This window comes from Pan paniscus, chromosome 1, assembly GCF_029289425.2.
Source record: "Pan paniscus chromosome 1, NHGRI_mPanPan1-v2.0_pri, whole genome shotgun sequence".
Classification (NCBI taxonomy): Eukaryota; Metazoa; Chordata; class Mammalia; order Primates; family Hominidae; genus Pan; species Pan paniscus.
This window is the reverse complement of record NC_073249.2, coordinates 134898867-134916056: the sequence shown is the minus strand read 5'-3', so window position 1 is coordinate 134916056 and position 17190 is coordinate 134898867. Positions and strand designations below refer to the sequence as shown.

General features: G+C 39.4%; 1 protein-coding gene and 2 pseudogenes across 3 annotated transcripts in view; 2 read left to right on the top strand and 1 right to left on the bottom strand.

Annotated features, from left to right (window-relative positions):
- Positions 1-17190, top strand: part of BTBD8 (BTB domain containing 8) — a 103412-nt gene that overhangs the window by 30229 nt on the left and 55993 nt on the right. The window lies entirely within an intron of this gene.
- On the bottom strand, positions 4040-5478 carry LOC117974681 (glyceraldehyde-3-phosphate dehydrogenase-like; annotated as a pseudogene).
- LOC103784427 (cAMP-dependent protein kinase type I-alpha regulatory subunit-like) lies at positions 6018-15960 on the top strand (annotated as a pseudogene).

Sequence of the window (17190 nt, the reverse complement as noted above, 5' to 3'; positions counted from 1 at the left end):
CTGAAATGCTCTCAATTGCCATATGAATACCATCTGGGATCTCGGCTCACTGCAAGCTCCACCTCCTGGGTTCACACCATTCTCCTGCCTCAGCCTCCCAAGTACCTGGGACTACAGGCATCTGCCACCACGCCTGGCTAATTTTTTGTATTTTTTAGTAGAGACAGGGTTTCACTGTGTTTGCCAGGATGGTCTCGATCTCCTGACCTTGTGATCCGCCCACCTCGGCCTCCCAAAGTGCTGGGATTACAGTCGTGAGCTACCGCACCTGGCTGCTGACTTCCCATTTTTTAATGTAATTTATTATTTTAATGTTTTATGAAAGAAGTTGAATGTTATATTTTTAAGATAATTTGTTGCACTTCTATGTTCCATAATTAAAATTCTCTTATGCTGCCTCGTTGAAAAAGCAGAGCAGTCATTCCTTTTTTTTTTTTTTCCTGAGACAAAGTCTTGCTCTTTTGCCGAGGCTGGAGTGCAGTGGCGTAATCTCAGCTCACTGCAACCTCTGTCCCCCGGGTTCAAGGGATTCTCACGTCTCACCCTCCCGAGTAGCTGGGATTACAGGCGCACACCACCACGCTTGGCTCATTTTTGTGCTTTTTAGTAGAGACAGGGTTTCACCATGTTGGCCAGGCTGGTCTCAAACTCCTGACCTCAAGTAGTCTGCCCACCTCAGCCTCCCAAAGTGCTAGGATTACAGGTGTGAGCCACTGCACCCGGCCCCATCATTTCTAACTTGAGCTTTGTGACACTCAAAATCTGGTATATCTTCCAGAATACCTTTCTTATCAATGCCTGATAATATACCATTAGACATTCATTCATTTGGTTAAGATGTCAAATCTTCCTTTAATATCTCTCTGAATATTTAGTAAATTGGCACTGTGTCCGAAGATCATTGTTTTGTATGTCCTTGAAAAAGCTAAAAGTTTTTTCAGAAGTGGTATGATTTAGTAATTGAGAAGTTGGTCTTTTTGTGTTTAGATTATGATCCCACCGCTTATTTTTAAAATTCTACCACTTATTAATTGTTGAAAAGTTACTTAATCTCTCCAAGTTTCAATATTTTTATCTGTAAAAGGAATAGTAGTAGAAATTATAGCATGGGATGGCTGTGAAGATTGAATCAGATAATGCACATGAAGCACTTCGCATAGTACCTGGCACATTGTAAGCTTTCAAAAGTAAATGTTAGTTGCTATAAGTATGTAATAGATATCTGTAAGACTGGCACATATGTTGCCTGTTCTAGCTTGTCTTATATCAGGGGGCAAACTATGGCCTAAATGTGGTTAAGTGGCCTGTTTTTTGTATGAGGCAACAAAAAAGCAGAGACAAGTAATGCCACAGGGACCTGCAAGTCTAAAATGCCTTTCAAGAGTCACTTGGGTTTGTTCCCAAACCTGCGTATGCCATTTGAATTTATTATTTTGATGACAATGAATATAAGTCAATGATACATAAAATATGAAAGAGAAAAGTTATTGTTCCAGTGAAAACTCGGATGAGTGCTTTGGAAGGATTAAATAAGGGAAAGGCACTTAAAAAATTGCTGTTGTGAACAGGTGCAGTGATTCACATCTGTTATCCCAGCACTCTGGGAGGCTGAGATGAGAGGATCACTTGAACCAGGGAGTTTGAGACCAGCCTAAGCAACAAAGCAAGACCCCATCTCTACAAAAAAATTTAGCTGGGCATGGTGGTGTGCACCTGTAGTCTCAGCTAATCGGGAGGCTGAGGTGGGAGGATCATTTGAGCCTAGGTGTTTGAGGTTGCAATGAGCCAGTGAGTGCCATTGCATTCCAGCCTTGGGAACAGAACAAGACCCTGTCTCAAAAAAAATTAAAATCAAACTAGGTATCATAGTGTATATATGTATTGTTTTTGTGAAAATGAGGCTTATATCAGCAAACCCATGTTAAAAAAAAGATGGGCCTTATGATAAAAGATTTGTGAATTAAATGCATATTTCTTCTTAAGTTAGAGTAAAATTATAGTATACAAAAATAGCTTCTTTAATTCCTCATTTTTTTCAATTAACTAAACAACTATTAGTCCAAATTTTGTTGGATAATTGAGTATCCATGGCACTTAACTTCAGAAAGGCCAGTCCTATGAAAGCTATAGTCAATGGATGTCACAAAATTCTCAAGAGAAGGTTAACTTTGCTCTTACAAAGTTATGTTCTCTAAAGTATTTGATAAGAAGTGACATGGACAATAGTGATTACTCCAAAAATTTAGATTCACCACTCTGGATTTAATCCTTACTCAGTTATGTGGAATTAAAGCAAATAAATAAATAAATACATTCTTAGAGCAAGAATACTTTAAAAATTAGTCCTACTAAAATTTCCTTCTCTAGAGCTTCTCTGCATAATCCAGGCCATTATTCTGCCTGGAGTAGTGAATCTAGTTCAGCTAACATTAGGAAGTATTGAATAGCAGTGTACTAAAGCAGCAGCAAGGCGGAAATTAGGGCATCTTGATAGAGCCAGAAGCAGCATTAACAGTTGAAATTAAACTTAATCAAAAGGAGAAAATAGTTTTTGGCATGTTGGAAAATAACAAATTTGGCGAAGATTTTTAATACACCATACCATCTACAGCATTATTTTTAAACCTGAGGCATGTGTCCTAATTAAGTAGGAATGTTTTCTAAGTTTCTGTTTTAAGGTCAGAGTAATTGTTTAAGCCTCAGATGCTTCTAATTTTACTAAAATGGAAATGGCTGACATGCTGTGTTCAAGTCTTCTGAGAAGTAGACACAAAGATGGGATTAGACTTTCAAGAAATGTATTAGGCTAAATGTATGTGAGAGAACATAGGGAGAAAGCCAGAGAAAACAGAGCTGCTAGACTACAACGCTGATTTGACTCTGAGTGAAGGAGAAAGAGAAGGAAGTTAGATAGAAGCATCTTAGACTGCAGTGGAGTTCCAAGAAAAGTTGGGCAAGGCCATTATTGGAAAGTTCCCATGCCAAAGGCACCCATCAGAGAAGCGCCTGTTTTCTAGGGCTAGACCTGCCTTATTGTCCTTGCTGGCTTCAGTCATTGTCAGGAAGTAGCTTCTGGTGAGATGGCCTTGTGACCTAGGTGGAATAAATTTCCGAGTGCTGTAGCTGAAGCTATCAGTCATTATGCAGTCAAAGATTAGAGGGGTAGGCCCAGTGCGGTGGCTCACGCCTGTAATCCCAGCACTTTGGGAGGCCGAGGTGGGCGGATCACGAGGTCAGGAGATTGAGACCATCCTGGCTAACTCAGTGAAACCCTGTCTCTACTAAAAATACAAAAAATTAACCAGGCGCGGTGGCATGTGCCTGTAGTCCCAGTTACTCAGGAGGCTAAGGCAGGAGAATCGCTTGAATCCAGGAGGCGGAGGTTGCAGTGACCCGAGATCACGTCACTGCACTCCAGCCTGGACGACAGAGTGAGACTCCGTCTCAAAAAAAAAAAAAAAAAAGATTAGAGGGGTATATTCTCATGACTGCTACACATATAAATCATGACATGCTATATATTCATATACCTTTACCACTAGGCATAGTCAGATAAAGTAAGAAATAATTGTTAAAAAAACACTTATTATTTGCTAAGTATTGTGGTGCTGAGATTGGGATTCATAAAGAAATGAATGAAGTACTGAGGATTAAATGGATTATCTATCGATATTCAACAGTGTGAAAGAAAAGACTGCCATGGAAAAAAGTCCTGGCAGATATCCAATAAACTGCTAAAAGTGGTTATTTCTAGGTCATGGAATTGAAGTAAACGAAGAAGCAGGGTGAGAACTTAAAATTTTCACTTTATCCAATTCTATATTGAAGTTTATTACAAACATATTGTTTCTATAATTTAAAAAAGTTTTTAAAATCTGGCTTTCCATTTTTAAGGAAAGAATTACAGACTAAAAATTTTTTATTCTGTGCTTGCTTCGGCAGCACACATAATTTTTTTTATCTGTTCAAATAGGTTCAATCATACTCTGAGGTCACTATCTTTGTCCTCTTTTATAGAAAAATAAAAACTATATAGCAAACTTAGTGCATTAAATATTCATTTGATTGTCAGGGTCCCTGAGATCCCTCCTTCTTCAGGGGGTCTGGTGTACAAACTGTGAGGAGGGGAGATTCTCAGTGTGTTTGGAGGACTGAGTGTGGCAGGGACTCCCCAACAATTGAACACTTCTCTCTTCCTCTCATGCTCTTGCTGGGGCTGGTGGTCCAGGGGCTCTTACTCTTTGGAGGACCATGGAACCCACCACCCTGTTGCTGTAGCCAAATTCATTGTCATGCTGGGAAATGAGCTTGACAAAGTGGTCATTAGGGCAATGCCAGCCCCAGCACTGAAGGTGGAAGAGTGGGTGTCACTGTTAAAGTTGGAGGAGACAATCTGGTGCTATTGTAGCCCCAGATGCCCTTGAGGTCCCCTCTGATGCTGCTTTACCACCTTGATGTCATCATATTTGGCTGGTTTCTCCAGAGAGCAGGTCAGGTTCATGACTAACATGTTGGCAGTGGGGACATGAAAGGCCACGCCATTGAGCTTCCTGTTCGACTTGGGGATGACCTTGCCCACAGCCTTGGCAGCACCAGTAGATAGATGCAGGGATGATGTACTGGAGAGCCCCATAGCCATCACACCACAGTTTCCCAGAGGGGCCATCCACAGTCTTCTAGATGGCAGTGATGGCATGGACTGTGATCCTGATTCCTCCCATGATGCCAGAGTTGTTATGGATGATCTTGACCAGGGAGCTAAGCAGTTGGTGGTACAGGAGACGTTGCTGATGATCTTGAGGTTTTTATACTTCTCATGGTTCGTGCCCATCACAAACATGGGGGTATCAGCAGAAGGGACAAAGATGATAACCCTTTTGGCTCCACCCTCTAAGTGAGCCCCAGCCTTCTCCATGGTAGTGAAGATGCCAGTGGACTCCATAACATAATCAGCACCAGCATCACCCTGTGTGATTTTGGTGGGATCTCGCTCCTGGAAGATGGTGATGGGATTTCCATTGATGTCAAGCTTCCTGTTTTCAGCCTTGACGATGCCGTGGAACTTGGCCATGGGTGGAATCATACTGGAACATGTAGACCATGTAGTTGAGGTCAGTGAAGGAGTCATTGATGGTAACAGCATCTATTTTGCTAGAGTTAAAAGCAGCCCTGATTACCAGGCACCCAATATGGCCAATTCCATTTACTCTGGGCTTCACTTTTACCATGATGTCTCAGGGACATGACTGGTGCTGCCCAAGAACGGAAGGAGCAGATGGCAAGGTTCTGTCACTTTTTCTCTTCCTTTTGCTTACTTTAGGTTTAATTTATGCTGCCATTTATACTTTCTTAAGATGGAATTCTAGATCATTAATATGAAACGTTTTTCCTTTTCTACAATAAGCATTTAAAAGCTAAACATTTCCTAAGCACTGCTTAGCTGTAGCCTACAAATTTTGATATATTGTATTTTCACTCAAATAAATGTATTTTCTAATTTTCCTTTTGATTTCTTCTTTACCCATGGGTTGTCTAGAAGTATGTTTAATTTCAACTGTTTGGGAATTTTCCAGATAATTCTCCATTATTGATTTCTAGTTTAATTCCATGGTGGTCATAGAACATATTTTATATTATTTTAGTTTTGCTTAAATTTATTGAGACTTTTCGATGGCCCAGAATATGGTCTGTGTTAGTGAATGTTCCACATGTTCTTAAAAAGAATATGTGTTCTGTTGTCCTGTGGTGGAGTGTTCTATAAATGAAAAAATTGGTTGATAGTGTTGCTCAAGTTTTATGTAACCTTAGCTGAATTTTTGTCTACCTATCCTATTAATTACTGATGGAGTATTGAAGTCTCCAAGTATCATTATAAATTTGTTTCTCCTTTTAATTCTGTCAGTTTTTCCTTCATGTATTTTGGAGCTCTATTATTTGTTACATACACATTTGGGATTGTTATTTCTTCATAATGAATTGAGTCCTTTTTATTATGAAATGTTGCTTTTTACCCCAGGTAATGTCACTTGTTGTGAAGTTTACTTTGGTTAATATCACCACTCCAGCTTTCTTATGATTAGTGTTTATGTGGTATTCTTTTTATATCCTTTAACTTCCAAACTTTGTCTTTATATTTAAAATGGATTTAAAATTAATTTCTTTTAGATAGCAAATAGTTATGTCTTGCTTTTGTTATCCAGTCTCATAATCTCCTTTTAATTGGAGTAGACTATTTGACTATTTGTAATAATGTAGTTATTAATATGTTTGAGTGTAAGTCTACCATTGTACTTTTTTTTTTTTTTTTTTTTTTTTTGGATCACTCTCTGTTGCCCAGGCTGGAGTGCAGTGATACGATCATAGCTTCTGTAACCTTGAACTGCTAGGCTCAAGTGATCCTCTGGCCTCAGCCTCCTGAGTAGCTGGGACTGCAGGCATTTGCCATCATACTCAGCTAATTTAAAAAATTTTTTATAGAGATGGGTTCTCGCATTATTGCTCAGGCTGGTCTTGAACTCCTGGCAGAAGGGAATCCTTCTGCCTCAGCCTCCCAAATTGCTGGGATTACAGGTGTGACCTACCATACTCAGCCCTAAAATGCTTTGTCTGTTAATTCCATCTTCTCTTGTCATTTCTGGGTCTGATAATATTGACTGATTTTTTCCCTCTTTTAATGTTCACATTTTGCTGCTGCTTCACATTACCTAATAAGTTTTTAATCAAATGCCAGACATTATAAATATTATGTTTTTGAATGTTTGAACTTTATTGTTTTTCTTGAAAAAGATTATTAAAGGTTTTTTTTTTTAGCAGGCATTTAAGTTATTGTGGATCAGCTTCATGTTTATGAAGCTTCTTTTTAAATTTTGTTAGGGTGCATCTAGGATAGCCTTTGCTCTAAATGTTGTAAAGCCTTTCTACTGAGGTTTCTGGGATCTTTTCTTAGTGCCCCAAGTATTCAGTTCTGGCCGGAAGGAACTTGAATATCTGTCAGCCATATAGCTTCCTGGCTTTTATTCTTTGCCAGGCTTTGTGTAGTTTTACCTTATGCACACTCAAATTATATTCAGCCAAAGCTCAAGGGAGGGAGTATCTACTCCGATTTCTGCAGTTCTTCATGACTCCCTCTTCTATATTACTGCACTCCACAAATTTCAGCTGACTCAGCTTCTTGGGTCTCCTATATCATCTCCTCAGCTCAGCTAAGCCACAAGGCTCTGCTCGTTTGTCCTTCCTGTGCATTGACTAGAAACTGCTTCTAGGAAGAAAAGCATTGTGATTGTAGAGCTTACTTCATTTGTTTTTCTTCTCTTGTGGATCAGAGTCCTGTACTGCCTTTTTCCATGGTCATATTTTGTCCAATTTTCTAATTATTAAATGGAAGGTAGGGAAGTCCTGTACTTATGGGTAGAAGCAGAATCCTAATTTTTTCTTAGTTGGCCTTATTTTTTAGAACAGTTCCAGATTTACGGACAAATTAAGAGAGTACAGTATTCTCGTATACCCCCACACCTAGTTCCTCATTATTAACATCTTATAGTACATTTGTTACAATTGAGTCAATATCAATACATTGTTATTAACTAAAGTCTGTAGTATATTCAGATTTCCTTGGTTTTTACCTAGTGTCCTTTTGTATTTGAGGAATCAATCCCCGATCTCACATTATGCTTAGTTGTCCTGTCTCCTTAGGCTCCTCTTGGCTGTAACAGTTTTTCAGACTTTTTTTTTTTTGATGACATTCCAGTTTGAGGAGTACTGGTCAGGTATTTTATAGAAATTCCCTTAAATGGAGTTTATCTGATGTTTTTCTCACAATTTCATGGATTATGGGTTTGGGACAGGAAGACCACAAAGATAAAGGGCCATTTTCATTATATCATATTAAAGGTACATGTGATCAACATGACATCACTGTTTATGTTAACCTTGATGATGACCTTGTTTTCATCTGGTTTCTCCACTATAAGTTACTCCTCTCCTCACTTCCCATTTCCAGACTCTGCTCTCTGGAAGGAAGTCACTGTGTGTAGCCCATATTTAAGTGATAGAAAGTAATGTTCTACCTCCTTGAACCAGGGGTATTATCCACATAAATTATTTGGAATTCTTCTGCACAAAAAACTTACCTCTTCTCCTCTACATATTAATTTATTCAATCACTTACATATATCAGTGTAGACTCATAGATACTTATTTTGTACTTTAGCTTATAATTTGGCTTTTCTTTCTTTCTTTTTTTTTTTTTTTTTTTTGCTCTATTTGTTACAACTTTAGCTGTGGGAGCTCTTTCAGGTGGCTCTTGTGTCCCTTTTACTCCCTCAGTGTGTGTGTGTCTGTATGTGTGTGTGTGTTGAGCATTTTCTTACTTTCTGGCACTGAAAGATGTATCTGGTGTGAAAAGACAAACGATACACCTATCTACATGGGGCACTTACTGTGAATAGAACTTGCAGGACTGGAAGTTGCTTTCGGTGAGTCATTGAGTGAGTGGTGGGTGAATGTGAAGGCTCAGTTCATTACTGTACACTACTGTAGACTTTATAAATACTAAGGATACACACGAAATTTATTTTAAAAAACTATCTTCAATAATTAACCTTGGCTTATTGTAACTTTTCATTTTATAAACTTTTTAATTTTTTGAAACTTTTTAGTCTTTTGTAATCACACTTAGCTTAATCACAAACATGTATAGCTGTACAAATTTTTTTCTTTTTTTCTTTTTTTTTTTTTTTTTTTGAGACAGGGTCTTGCTCTGTCATCCAGGCTGGAGTACAGTGACGCGATCATGGGTCACTGCAGCCTTGACCTCTCTAGCTCCAGTGATCCTCCCACCTCAGCCTCTTGAGTAGCTGGGACCACAGGTGCACGCCACCACACCCAGCTAATTTTTGTATTTTTTGTAGAGACAAGTTCTTCCTGCGTTGGCCAGGCCAGTTTCACACGCCTGGGCTCAAACAGTCCTCCTGCCTCAATCTCCCCAAGTGCTAGGTTTGCAGGTGTGAGCCGCCACATCTGGCTTTTTACTTTGTATCCTTATTCTATAAGCTCTTTTCTTTTCTTTTCTTTTTTCTTTGTTTTTTTGAGACGGAGTCTCGCTCTGTTGCCCAGGCTGGAGTGCAGTGGCGCGATCTTGGCTCACTGCAAGCTCCGCCTTCCGGGTTCACGCCATTCTCCTGCCTCAGCATCCCGAGTAGCTGGGACTACAGGTGCCTGCCACCGAATTTTTTTTGTATTTTTAGTAGAGATGGGGTTTCACCGTGATCTCGATTTCCCGACCTCATGATCTGCCCGAGGGATTACAGGCGTAAGCCACCGCACCCGGCCCTTTTCTTTTCTTTTTTTTTTTTTTTTTTGAGACGGAGTCTCACTCTATTGCCCAGGCTGGAGTGCAATGGCGCTATCTTGGCTCGCTGCAACCTCTACCTCCTGGGTTCAAGCAATTCGCCTGCCTCAGCCTCTCGAGTAGCTGGGATTGCAGGCATGCACCACCACGCCCGGCTAATTTTTTGTATTTTAGTGGAGATGGGGTTTCACCATCTCTAACTTGAACTCCTGATCTCAAGTGATCCACCCGCCTCGGCCTTCAAAAGTGCTAGGATTACAGGCGTGAGCCACCGCGCCTGGCCTATACGCTTTTTTCTGTTAAAAAATATTTTTAAGTTTTTAAACTTTTGTTAAAAATTGAGACAGAAGCAAACACATTACTTACTAGGCCTACACAGAGCCAGGATTATCAGTATCAATCCCTTCCGCCTCCACATCATGTCCCACTGGAAGGTCTTCGGGGCAGTAACGGACATGGAGCTGTTATCTCCTAACATGCCTTCTTCTGGAATACCTCCTGAAAGACCTGCCTGAGGCTATTTAACAGTTAACTTTTTTTTATATGTAAGTAGGAGTACTCTAAAATAACAATATAAAATGTAGTACAATAAAATAATAAGCCAGTAACGTAGTTGTTTATTATCAAGTATGTACTGTACATAATTGTATATGCTAGACTTTTATACAGCTTGCAGCACAGTAGGTTTATTTATACCAGCACCTCCACAAACATGTGAGTAATGCTTTGCACTTGACCTTCTGTCAGCTATGACATCCCTAGGTTGCAGGAATTTTTCAGCTTCATTATAATCTTATGGGACCATCTTCATATGTGAGTGGTCTCTTGACCCAAACATTGTTATGTAGCACATGACTGTAAATTTTGGAATCACCTTGTCAGTATTTACAAAATAGCTTTCTGAGATTTAGTGGCAGGATCTCAGCTCACTCCTACCTGCACCTCCCAGGTTCAAGCGATTCTTATGCCTCAGCCTCCCAAGTAACTGGGATTATAGACGTGCACCACCAAGCATGGCTAATTTTTGTATTTTTAGTAGAGACAGGGTTTTGCCACATTGGCCAGGCTGGTCTCAAACTCCTGGCCTCATGTGATCTGCCCGCCTCAGCCTCCCCCAGAGTGCTGGGATTACAGGTATGAGCCACTGCGCCTGGCCAAAATTGCCTAAATTTTTAAAATCCTAAATTGGTGTTGAATTTTGTCAAATGCTTTCCTGCATTGATTTTGATGATCACATGATTTTTCTCCATTCTTTTGTTAATGTGCTAAATTATATTGCTTAATTTTTGAATGAAAAAATAATTTTACATTCCTGAAATAATTTCGGTTTGGTTGTGATGTTTTATTCATTCTATTTTGTGCTGAATTCAGTTTGCTAATATTTTGTTTAGGAATTTTACATCTATGTTCATGAGACAGATTGGCCTGTAATTTTACTTTTTTGTAATGTCCTTGTCAGGTTTAGGCCTCAAAGTTATGTTGACTTTATAAAATGAACTGTGAAGTATTTCCTCTTTTTTATGCTTTAGTTTGAGTAAGATTGATTTTTTTTTAAAACTTATGTCGTCCTTAAATATTTATTAGAATTCATTAGGGAAGTTATCTTGGCCTGTTACTTTCTTTCTTGAGTAAATTTTGTTTTCATTCTTTTTTATAGTTAAGTATATTGAGTTAGAATGCATACACAAACAAATGCACACAACTTAAAGTCCAGTTCGATGAATTTTGACTAATGTATAAACCTGTTTAACTTCCACTGTAAGCAAAATATAGTGAATTTTCGTCAACTAAAAAGTCCCCTTGTGCCCATTTACCTTCAGTACCTATCCCTACACCAGCCACAGGCAACAAATGATTTTCATGTGCTTATTTGCCATCTGTATACCTCTTTGGTTAGTTTTCTGTTTATATCTTTTGCCCATTTATTTTTTTATTTTTTATTTTTTTGAGACAGAGTCTTGCTGTGTTACCCAGGCTGGTCTTGAGCTCCTGGGCTTAAGGGATCCTCCCGCCTCAGCCTCCCAAGTAGTTGGGACTACAGGCACACACTACTACTCTTGGTTTCCCTATTTTTAAATCAGGTTGTTTGTTTTCTTATTATTGTGTTCTCTACACTGTAGGATATTCTACCTTTCCTAGAATTTCATGTAAATGGACTCAGACATACTGTTGTGTCTGGCCTCTTTTGTTCAGTGTAATGTTTTTGAGCTTCATCCTTGCATATTATGTGTATCAGTGATTCATTCAATTTTTATTGCTGCATAGTATTGGATTGTATAGCTATACCGCAATTTGTTTATTCATTCTCCTGTTGATGGAATATTGGTTGTTTCCAGTATTTAGCTATTATTATTATTATTATTATTTTTTGAGACGGAGTCTTGCTCTGTCGCCAGGCTGGAGTGCAGTGGTGCAATCTCGGCTCACTGCAACCTCCGCTTCCCACGTTCAAACGATTCTCCTGCCTCAGCCTCCTGAGTAGCTGGGACTACAGGTTTGTGCCACCACGCCCAGCCAATTTTTATATTTTTAGTAGAGACGGGATTTCACCATGTTGGCCAGGATGGTCTTGATCTCTTGACCTCGTGATCTGCCCACCTTGGCCTCCCAAAGTGCTGGGATTACAGGCGTGAGCCACCGCGCCTGGCCTTTTTTGTTTGTTTTGTTCTTTTTTTAGACAGAGTCTCACTCTGTAGCCCAGGCTGGAGTGCAGTGGCATGATCTCGGCTCACTACAAGCCTGCACCCCTCAGGTTCAAGAGATTCTTGTGCCTCAGCCTGCTGAGTAGCGGGGTTACAGGCGTGTGCCACCATGCCTGGCTAATTTTTGTACTTGTAGTAGAGACTGGGTTTTGCCATGTTGGCCAGGCTGGTCTTGAACTCTTGACCTCAAGTGATCTTCCTGCCTTGGCCTCCCAAACTGTTGGGATTACAAGCGTGAGCCACCACGCCTGGCCAGGGATGTCATTTTTTATAACTAGCCATAAACTTTAGCTTTGAAGTAAAACTGTTTCTAACAAGTGATTCTTACCTGATATTTTTTGTTGTTCTTGCCCATATTTTAATTGGGTTGTGTTATTATGGTTCTCTATGTATTCTAGATTTAAGTTTTTGTATATGGTGTGAGGCAAGTGTCAAGTTTAATTTTTTTTCTACAAATATCCTGTTGTTCCAGTACCTTTTGATGATAAGACTGTCTTTTCCCCCATTGAATTATCTTAACGCCCTCATGAAAAGCAATTGGCCATATGTATGTGGATCTATTTTTGGACTCTCAATTCTGTTCCAGTGATTTATATGTCCACCCTTATGTCAATACCACATTATTTTGATTATTGCTGCTTTATAGTAAGTGACATCATGTTGCCTGAAATCACGTTTTCCACCTTTATTCTTCTGTTGATGGTTTCTTTGGCAATTAGGGGTCCTTTGCATTTTCGTAGACATTTTAGAATCAACTCATCTATTGCTACTAAAAATGCTTGATTGGGATTGTGGTAAATCTAGAAACTAATTTAGGAAGAATGGACATATTAACAGTTTCAAGTTTCAGATCCATGAGCATATTTTCACTCTCCATTAGGTCTTTTAAAATTTATCCTAGCAGTGTTTTATGGTTTTTAGTGTAGAGGTCTTACACATTTTGTTACATTTGTTGCTATGTATTTGACCTTTTTTGATACTAGTGTAAATGGAAATTTTTTCTTTTATGTTCTAGTTGTTCATTATTACACTAAATCATCTTTGGGTGACTACTAAACATTCTGTTGAAAATTTGTAGAAATAATTTGACACTCAAGGTGATATTTTAATGCAGACAGGATTTCCTTTTGCTTTTGTCTGGCTGGCAGACTAGATGCTGATCACTTTGTTCCAGTCAGGAACCGAGATAATTCAAAACTGGCTTTCAAGTCTAATAAGGGCTTGTCTATTTCCTGTTCACTCTTCTGTTTATAATGTGGCCCTTCGGGATCCAACTGAAATCCTGGGTTATCTACTAAAACCCCTCCTCTTTGATGGTCCCCAAGTTCCAATTTGTGTGAAGATTGCCAGAAGCTATACTCAGCTTATCAGCCTTCCAGCTGTTGCTTTTGCTATCAGATTTGGCAATTGCCTCAATGGAAAAAGTTACCTCAAATACTTGGGTCTCTTCTTTTGTCTTATCTCTCATAACTTGTGTAACTTTTCTAATCACTGTGGCAGTGTTCTGATGCCTTGAAAGCATGCTTTCCTTTTTTTGCTTCTTTTCTTAAATGTATATATTTTGTCCATCTTTCCTAAGCTGCTTTCAGCAGGAGGGTTGATCTGAGACAACCTAGGAAGCCATTCCAGAAGTGTCTTTCTCTTCTGCCTGTCCTCCACCCTTCATTGGAATATAGTATTGTTCCGTGTATCTCATTTACTGCTGTACTCCCAGCACTTAGAATAATGCGGAGCACAGAATAGAATATCTGTTGGATTAAAGATGAGGCTAGCCAGGAGTTTGAGGCTGCAGTGGGCTATGATTGTGCTACTGCACTCCAGGCTGGGTGAAAGAGCAAGAGACTCTGTCTGTAGTAAAAGAAAAAGAAAGAGTGAGGGTGAGCGCAGTGATACAACACTTGTAATCTCAGCACTTTGAGAGGCTAGGACAGGAGGGTCACTGGAGCCCAGGTGTTTGAGATTAGCTAGAGCAACATAGTAAGACTCTGTCTCTCTCTATATGTTTTAAATTTATTTTTAAAGAATGAATTAATTAGCATTTTATTTGAGAAGATAGAATGGTAATTCAAAAGAAAATATCTTTCTTGTCATTTTTTCAAACCTAAGATATATCCTTTCTTGAACATAATTATGGTGAGTTTTGAACTAGAACTCAGGACCTTTAGAATTGTAAGCTCTTTTTTTAAAATTTAAAAATATTTTTAATTTAGAGTTGTCCCTATTTTTATTTTTATTTTCTAAGATATTGTGGAATGTATTTTTTATTTAAAAATGTTTAATTGACAAACAGTAATTATAGTCTCTTATTGATATTTCCTTAAGATTTAAAGTAACATCTTTGGTCTTTGTTTCTCCATTTGTAAATGATTTATTCCTCTTACTCATGGACATAGTTTCCATTGTTGTTAATTAAAGAGCCTTTGAGAGGCATTGAGGGAGGTTGGAGGCAGAGTAGGGTGGACAGAGGAGCAGAGGAGAGAAGAGGGAAGCTCATGAAAGCCACGTGGAGAGGGAGTGAAGAGCAGAAGAAAGAATAGAGGGGACCTGAGACACTCAGAGAGAGACAGAGAACCATGGCGTCTGGTGACACTGCTGCCAGAGAGGAGGAGCATAGCCTTTGAGAATGTGAGCTCTACCTCCAGAAGCACAACATTCAGGCACTGCTCAAAGGTTCTATTGTGCAGTTATGTACTGCTCAACCCGAGGGACTAATGGCATTCCTCAGGGAACACTTTGAGAAGCTGGAGAAGGAGGAGGCAAAACAAATTCACAATCTGCAGGAAGCAGGCACTTGTACAGAATTCAGGAGAATGAAATCTCTCCTCCTCCACCCAACCCAGTGGTTAAAGATCAGAGGTGACAAGGTACCGTCAGCACTGAAGTCTACATGGAGGAAGATGCCACATCATATGTTAGAAAGTTTATACCAAAAGATTATAAGATTATACCAAAAGCCATTATAAGGCAATGTCTTCAGCCAAGGCCATTGAAAAGAATGTGCTGATTTCACATCTTGATGATAATGAGAGAAGTGATATATTTGATGCCATGTTTCCAGTCTCCTTTATCACTGGAGAGACAGTGATTCTGCAAGGTGATGAAGGGGATAACTTCTAGGTGATTGAGCAAGGAGAGAGGGATGTCTGTGTCAATGATGAATGAACAACCAGTGTTGAAGAAGGAGGGAGCTTTGGAGAATTTGTTTTGATTTATGGAACACCTAGAGTAGCCACTGTCAAAGCAAAGGCAAATGTGAAATGGTAGTGTATCAACCAAGGCAGCTGTAGAAGAATCCATATGGGAAGCACACTGAGAATGTGGAAGATGTATGAGGAATTCCTTAGTAAAGTGTCTATTTTAGAGTCTCTGGATAAGTGAGAGCACCTTACGGTAGCTGATACATGGGAACCAGTCAAGTTTGAAGATTGGCAGAAGATTGTGGTGCAGGGAGAACCAGGGGATTAGTTCCTTATTATTCTAGAGGGGCCAGCTGCTATGCTGCAACGTTGGTCGGAAAATGAAGAGTTTGTTGAAGTGGGAAGATTGGGGCCTTCTGATTATTTTGGTGAATTTGCATTCCTGATGAATCACCCTCCTGCTGCCACAGTGGTTGTACATGGCCCCTTGAAGTACATTAAGCTGGACCAGCCTAGATTTGAATGTGCTCTTGGCCCAGGCTCAGACCTCCTCAAACGAAACATCCAGCAGTACAACAGTTTTGTGTCACTGTCTGAAATCTGTGTCTTGGGCCTCCCTTTTCTCCTCTCCTCAATCCGTACTTCACTCATGCAGACCGCTTTATTTTCGCTATTTGCAGTGCCAAATGGACACTGGCATCACAGCTTCTTGTCTATTTATATATTAAAAGTTGCACTTACTGTACAGTTTTTAATTTGGAGCAGTAATTAAATGCTTGTACACAATTAAATAGAGTTTTATGGAGTCTTTGCTGTTACTGCTTCATTTTGGGCAATGTTAGCATTCAACCTCTGAGCAGTGAGTGCCATGCTTTTGGATGAAGGCACATCCCAGCATCAGTTGAATTACCATAGAGTAATGATGTAACAGTGTAAGATTTTTTTTTTAACTGACATAACTTTCCGGTTTTAAGCATATTTAGACTGTGGCTATATATGCTGTATTTCTTTACAGAATAAATGATTTCTCATTAAGCTTTAAGGATTAGGAAAAATGGATACAGAAAAATCTTAATATAGTAGAAAAACATCTGCCTGTAATTAAACTAGTTTAACAGTGGAAAAATGCTCATTTTTCCACTCTTAAATTATCAGTGGGTATGATAAGTTTAGTTTCTTTTTTTAACCAGAATTTTTGTTTGCCAAGCTAATTTGCCTGGTTTTGTTTATATCTTGTTATTAACGTTTTCCCTCCAGTTCTGAAATATTTTTAGATGTGGCTATCTATACCTGCCTTTTAAGTTTGGAACCAAATCACAGACTGCGAATATTGGTTATGATTTAACTACATCTGCCTCTGCTCACAGATTCTGATTAGACCTTTATCGAGCTAGTGCCAAATATTGATCATATGCTGAATTGAGGATCAGAATTCGAGGTCTACACTCCTGGTTGTTAATTTAGAGCTTTTGGTTAATGTACATCCTTCAGTTGACTCTACTATGATCTCCTATGCTTATCAAGCTGATTCCAGGAGATTGAATTTGCTACAACTAGATTCAGTTGGAACAAAAGTCATAACAGAAATGGAGGTGATATTGCTAAAGGGAAAAGTGTCAAGCTGACAAAGTTCAGTGTCTGGAATTTTTCCCCACTAAATTCACTGGGACATGAGATTTTGGAAGTTTTTGTTTGTTTGTTTGTTTGTTTGTTTTAACAGAGTCTTGCTCTGTCACCCAGGCTGGAGTGCAGTGGTGTGATCTCTGCTCACTGCAACCTCGGCCTCCTGGGTTCAAGTGACTCTCCCGAGTAGCAGGGACTACAGGCACAGCCACCACGCCCAGCTAATTTTTGTATTTTTAGTAGAGGTGGGCTTTTACCATGTTGGCCAGGCTAGTCATGAACTGCTGACTTCAAGTGATCCGCCCGCCATGGCCTCCCAAAGTGTTGGGATTACAGGTGTGAGCCACCGTGTCCGACCGAAGTTTTTTACTTTAGCCTT